Source organism: Heliangelus exortis, chromosome 2, assembly GCF_036169615.1.
Source record: "Heliangelus exortis chromosome 2, bHelExo1.hap1, whole genome shotgun sequence".
In the NCBI taxonomy this organism is placed as follows: domain Eukaryota; kingdom Metazoa; phylum Chordata; class Aves; order Apodiformes; family Trochilidae; genus Heliangelus; species Heliangelus exortis.
Window position 1 is genome coordinate 48154269 of NC_092423.1, and position 6121 is coordinate 48160389.

Consider the following 6121-nt stretch of genomic DNA (forward strand, 5'->3'; position numbering starts at 1 on the left):
GGCTTCACAAATTCCAAGTCCTGTCTGACTCATTAGGTGGCTTTTTAGGAGGGGGTCTCAGCCTCAGTGGACAAAGGCAAAGCAACAGACATCATCAGCCTGGACCTGTGCAAAGCATTTGACGCTGTCCGTGTGACAATTCTGATCTCTCCATTGGGATGATACTGGTTTGATGAATGGACCCCTCATTGGATAAGGAACTGGCTGGATGGCTGCACCCAAAAAGTTGTGATCAGTGGCTCAGGGGCCAAATGGAGATGTGTGAGGGCTGGTGTTGTTCCTCAAGGCTTGGTACTCGGACCAGTGCCATTTAACATCTTTACTGGTGACATGGAGTGGAACTGAATGCACCCTCAGCAAGTCTGCTGATGACACCAAACTGTGTGGTGAAGTCACCACGCTAGAGGCAAGGGATGCCATCCAGAGGGACCTTGACAGGTTCCAGAAGTGGGCTTGTGCTGGTGGACCACAAGCTTAACATGAGCCATCAGTGTGTGCTTGCAGCCCAGAAAGCAAACTGTGTCCTGGACAGCTTCAAAAGAAGCACAGACACTCGCCTGAGTGAAGTGATTCTCCCCCTCTGTTCTCTTCTTGTGAGACCCCACCTGCAGTACTGTGTCTGGTTCGGGAGTCCCTCAGGATAAGAAGGACATAGAGCTCCAGGGACATGGAGCTATGTCCGGAGGAGAATGCTCAGAAGGCGGGAACACCTCCCCGATGAACACAGGCTGTGGAAATCAGGGTTGTTCAGCCTGGGGAAGAGGAAACATCAACATATTGTAGCTTTCTAATATCTGAAGGGGGCCTACGAGAAAGCTGGGGGAGGGCCTTCCACATGGGTGTGTAGTGAGAGTACGAGCGGAAAGGGTTTAAAACTTGAAGACGAGAGATATTTAGGTTACACATTAGGAAAAAATTCTTTATTGTGATGGTGGTGAGACACAGGTGAGAACAGGCTGCCCAAGGAAGCTGCGACTGCCCCCACCCTGGAAGTTGCTCAACACCAGGTTGGATGGGGCCTTGAGTACCCTGGTCTCTTTGGAATGGCTGCTCTGGGTTATGTTTGATGTATCTGAGGATGCAATTCTGCCCTCTTGGCTGCCAGGCCACACTGCTGACTCCTCTTGAGCCTCCTATCAGCCTCCCAGAACCCTTTCTGCAGGGCTGCTCTCCAGCTACTCCTCTCCCAGTTTAGTCCTCTGTGTCCACCATTACTCTGCCCTACGGGCAGAAGACACCATTTTGGCTTTTTAAATTTCATCCCATCAATCAAAGCCCAATGCTCCAACCTGTCTGGACCCCTCTGCAACACCTCTCTTCCCTCAAGACAGCCAACAGCACCTTCCAGATTGGTACCAATCTCCAAACCATCTAACACTGCATTCAGCTCCTGCATCCAAATCACTGACAAAAACATTGAAAGGAACTGGCCCGAGGCTTCTGCCCTGAGGAATATTGCTGGGGACTGGCTGCCAGCCAGTTGTAGCCCTGCCCACAAAAGGAGCTGATTAAAAGAAGCAAGGTTAGCACTGCACTCCTTTCATGTCCTCAGAGCCTCATGAAGACTTTACTGCTACATGGCAAGAGATGGCCCACGTGTTTCAGGTTAAATTCCCAGTTCACATCATTATTCTCACTTGTACTGACAGAAGCACACAGCACACATGGCACATGTCAGTTTTACACGTATCTTAGAGATGCAGGATCAGAATGGTACTTCTCCTTCCTGTCACTACACTATCCCTATTCTTCCATTCCATTGTCTTGGTTTTTACTATGTTGATGGACCAACACATGACACATAAGAACCAGCATAACTGGAGTTACAATTTTTTCTTTCCAAGATAAAAAAACCCAGCCTCATTTATGTGTGATCTGACTTTAAAAAGAAAAAAAAAAATAAAAGAACTTTCAGCACAAACCGAAACTGAAAGTGTTACATGCAGGTATTTTTTAGAAAATGGCAATGCTATTTCAACTTAAAACATCAGGGAAAACATATCCACATAGTTGTCAAAAAAGACCAGGAAAGGGGTTGATGAAGGTGGGGGGTCCACTCAGCTTATCTTTGTGTGAGTAAACGTTGAATGGAAGATGCAGACTTAGCCTTAAGTCACTTAGCACTAAGGAAAACAGGTAACAGAAAACAATTATCAATTCCACTTACTGCCCAGGGAAAAGTAGAAGCACTGCTGCTTCAAGGGGAGGCAAAGAACAAGTGCACCCATCCTGTAGACAAAGGGTTTGGGTACACTTAGAGATCAGGTCATTTAGCATTTTTTGGCGTAGAAAAGAAACCCTGTTATGAGGAAGCTGTGCTCGCTCTGTGGATTTATCACCAGGAACCCCCTTCTCTGCAGAACTGGAAGAAAGAAATCCCTCGACTCTGTGCAGAGCGGCTCAGTGCACTGAGTAAACAGACCCTGGTCTGGGGAAACCTAACTACACACCCCAAGTAACACTGTGTTACAGCTGCTGCTGAAACCTACTGAAAACAAACCCTCAACACCTTTTATCTAAGTCTCTGACATCAGTGCTGCACAACAATTTCCACCTTTAAGAGTTTTCTGTGACGGTTTAAAAAAAATTGGACTTTATTTTTTTTTTTTAAATTTTCAATCAGAAATGCAGGATGATACAGCCAATACAGTGGCCAAGATGCTAAAGTATTGTGAAAACCACAACCTTTCACTACTAAAACAAAGTCTTTCCTGAGAAAAGGTTAAACACTTAAGCACTAGTAAAAGCCATTCCTAACAACACAAAAAAAATAATCAAGCACTCCCTTGCCATGGTTTCCTCATATAGGAGATAAAGAAAACCCACCAGTTCTTTACCTCCCCCTGTCCTTAGCAAAGGATTTCTTTCCTGATAGAAACCCTTCCATTACTACTTTTATTACCTGTTTAGTCTGCAGCAACACACTATGGGTCACAGGAAACAGAAAAATCCTTACAAGACCAGAGCTTAATAGAGGAACTGGTATTATAACCATAATGTTCAAATATTTAAGTTGCAATTAATTTCTGATTGCTTCAAACATCAACTAGGATACTGATTTATTACATACAATAACATGTATGAGACGTTTGTTTGATTTCTCCAATTCCTGGTCCCAGGGCTCCACCTTAGATGCTACTTGGACAAGGAAAAGCCCTTCTCTTTTTCTAGCACAGAAGTGCAAGATTCTTCCTCAAATATGTTGCCCATTTGATCTACTTGTGGGAAACACACAGCATTCCATCAGCCCCCTCAAAACCTAGTCAACAAAATGGTGCAAAAGTTTTCTCCAACTCAAGCCCTGGGAATTCTTTAGAGAGTGCTTCAGGAAGACAGTATTTAAAAAAAAAACAAGCATCCATTTTAGAACACAAGGTAAACTCTTACAACATTTTTCAACTAACAAGACATCTGTGATCCTTTAAAGTGACTCAGCTAAGCTGCGGGATTAAGCTGCTGGTTAAACATGAGGAATCACAGCTTCTGTTATCACATTTCCCATTACCATGTCTCCAAACTTCTGCAAAAGCACTGGTAGTACTGTGCTTCCTGAGTGAATTCACTGATATTCATTAATCCTGCTCACTAGAAATGTGTAGATGTAGATATGTATGATCATGTAAAACATTTCAACAATTAGAGTGAAATGTATCTTTCAATAGGATGGTGTGACAAAGTTTAAAATGCTCAAGTCTAAATACATTCTGTCTCATAAATGAAGCCTTAGAACAATTGTGTGAAACTCCTGGAAAACTCATGCCTAGACCCTTGTGAATTTATACAATTTAGAATGATTCTCATCAAGAAAACCACTTTCTAACCCAAATGCACCAAAACCAAAAATGCCGGTAATTTAGTAAGTCACAAATGTCAGCATCACTAAAAAGGTCAAATATTTCTTTCTCCATATACCACGTCTATGAAAGAAAAAAAATTAATCCTGAAAGAGTCTATCTTTCAACTAACAGAAAAACACTTAAAGATATGACACCTGTGTCATAGCAAGAGGACTAGTGGTGCATTTTACCAGAAGTGTCTGGCCCGGAACACTATCAATAAACAAAAAGCTAAGCATGCTGTATCTGGCCTTCTGAAAACAGCAACCATATATTAAAAGTAACAGCAACAGAAATAAGCCTTCTCCCATTAAACATTAACATGACTTAAAACAAACCAACCCCCCTCTTTCTTCAAGTTTAGTATTTGTGGTGAATGTTTCCACTGATAAAGTCAACCACTGTATCTACCTGCACCTGACTACTGAGAAATTGGTAACTGACTTCATGTTAGCACTTCATCAATGAGCAACTTTAACAGCTAGTGCAGATAAAACTGCGGTAAACTTCACCCCTTTGCTCTGCGGACGTTCGAGTGTAACCCTTAAGGTACATACAAAACGGTACATTCCAAGAACGAATGACCTGCTTTTCATTCCCATGCTGCAATTAGGCAGCCGATCTCCAAATTCTGCCCGATGCTAAAATTAAACCTCAGTGAACCATCTTCCCACGATGGAAACCAGAGCTGCGCACATCCTGGTTAGCTCACACCGGTATCAGCAGGACGAACAGGTCACGGCGGCTCCGTGAAGATTATTTGCTGAACTAAGATCTGAGAAAACGGGGAGAAACAAGCCTCCTCCTCCTCCTCCAGCCTTCCAGCCGTCCAGCAGCAGGAGAGGCAGCACAGGCAGCGCTGTCGCTGAGCATGGCCCCAGCCCATGGGCAGGCACCCCGCTTCCCACAGAGGAGACCCCCACTCCCCCTCAAGCTACACCCGGCCGCCTACCGGCATGTGACCTCCTCCTCCTGATTTTTTTTCTTCTTCTTCTTCTTCTTCTTCCTCCTCCTCTTTTTCTCCCTGCCCCTGCCAAGCGCCCTTTCTCCACTTCCACCGCACCAGCGGGACAGCGGGCGCCGTACCGGGGGCGGGACACACACACAAAGCCGTCCTGAGAGAGGGAGCGGGCCACCCCCTAGGCCCACTTCCCAGGGAGAGACGGGGCTCTGGCGGAACGGGAAGAGGAGGGGAAAAGGGAAGAGAAAAGGAAGCGGAAGAGGAAGGGAAAAGAGAAGGAGAAGAGGGAAGGGAAGGGAAGGGAAGGGAAGGGGAAGGAGCAACGGCGGCGGTTCGCGCTACCCCCCGGCCCGCCCCCGCGCCGCTGCCCTCGGCCGCGGCCTCTTCGCGGGGGCCGGGGCGCCGGAGGGGACCGGAGGCCAGGCCGCTCCTTCGCTCCCCAACTGGCCCTGTACCCATCTCCGCTTTTTCCCTCCCCTCGCCTCTTCCTCCCCCCCACCTTCGCTCCCCGCTGCCCGGCGAGGGGCGGCGGCAACGCTTACCCCAGGCGCGCAGCTCCGGCCCCAGGCAGAGGGCCCGCACCGCTGCCAGGCAACGCCGCAGGCCCCGGGCTGGGAGGGGCTCGGTCCGGCCCGGCGCCGAGCGGGGCGGGGCCTGATCCGGGGGCGGAGCCTGATCCGTGCAGGGCGGTGCTCATCCGGGGGGTATTGAACCCTCATTAAGGGTGGGAGGTATTAATTAAAGGTCCCGGTACCTCATACCGCTGACACACGCCCTGGACTGATTTTGGTGCTAGGGCTCAGCTCACAATCAGCGCTGAGGCCGGCCCGGCCCGAGCGCCCCACACCGGGGCTCCTCTTTTTAATTGTGAATGCTCCTGAATGGGGATGCAGCGATAAAATCAAGCAGTGAGACTGGGTCGCTGTCCTTGGCTTAAATTCTGCTCAGCGTCCATCATCTTCTCATAGCAGAGTCCCTCTGTTTACAGAAATTAATACCAGAAAATCCAAGCACAACTGATGTTGCGAAAATATGACAGAAACTCAATCAACCGGCCACCTTAAAAAAAACATCTGCTCCTTTGGGAAAGTATGGTCTCCATCCTTGTTAAAGCCCAAAGCTTGTCAAGTGGTTACATATAACAGAATCCTAAAATGGTTTGGGTTGGAAGAATCCCTCCAAACCCCTGCCATAGACAGGGACATCTACCACTAGTCCAGGTTGCTCAAAGTCCCTTCCACCCTGGCCTTGAACCCTTCCATGGAGGGGGCATCCAAAACTTCCCTGGGCAACCTGTTCCAGTGTCTCACCACTCTCACACTAA

General features: G+C 47.6%; 1 protein-coding gene across 10 annotated transcripts in view; it reads right to left on the minus strand.

Moving 5' to 3' along the window:
- The window catches only part of STARD3NL (STARD3 N-terminal like), an 89132-nt gene extending 83675 nt beyond the window's left edge, over positions 1-5457 (minus strand). For 6 of the 10 annotated variants that reach the window (XM_071736034.1, XM_071736031.1, XM_071736030.1 and 3 more), the window contains exon 1: positions 5340-5456. The gene's annotated coding sequence lies outside the window, so the exon portion shown is untranslated. Of the gene's footprint in view, positions 1-4788; positions 4980-5339 lie in introns of those variants that run through there. The other 4 variants (XM_071736037.1, XM_071736036.1, XM_071736033.1 and 1 more) reach the window with 2 other exon arrangements.
- Between the last annotated feature and the right edge of the window lie 664 nt (positions 5458-6121).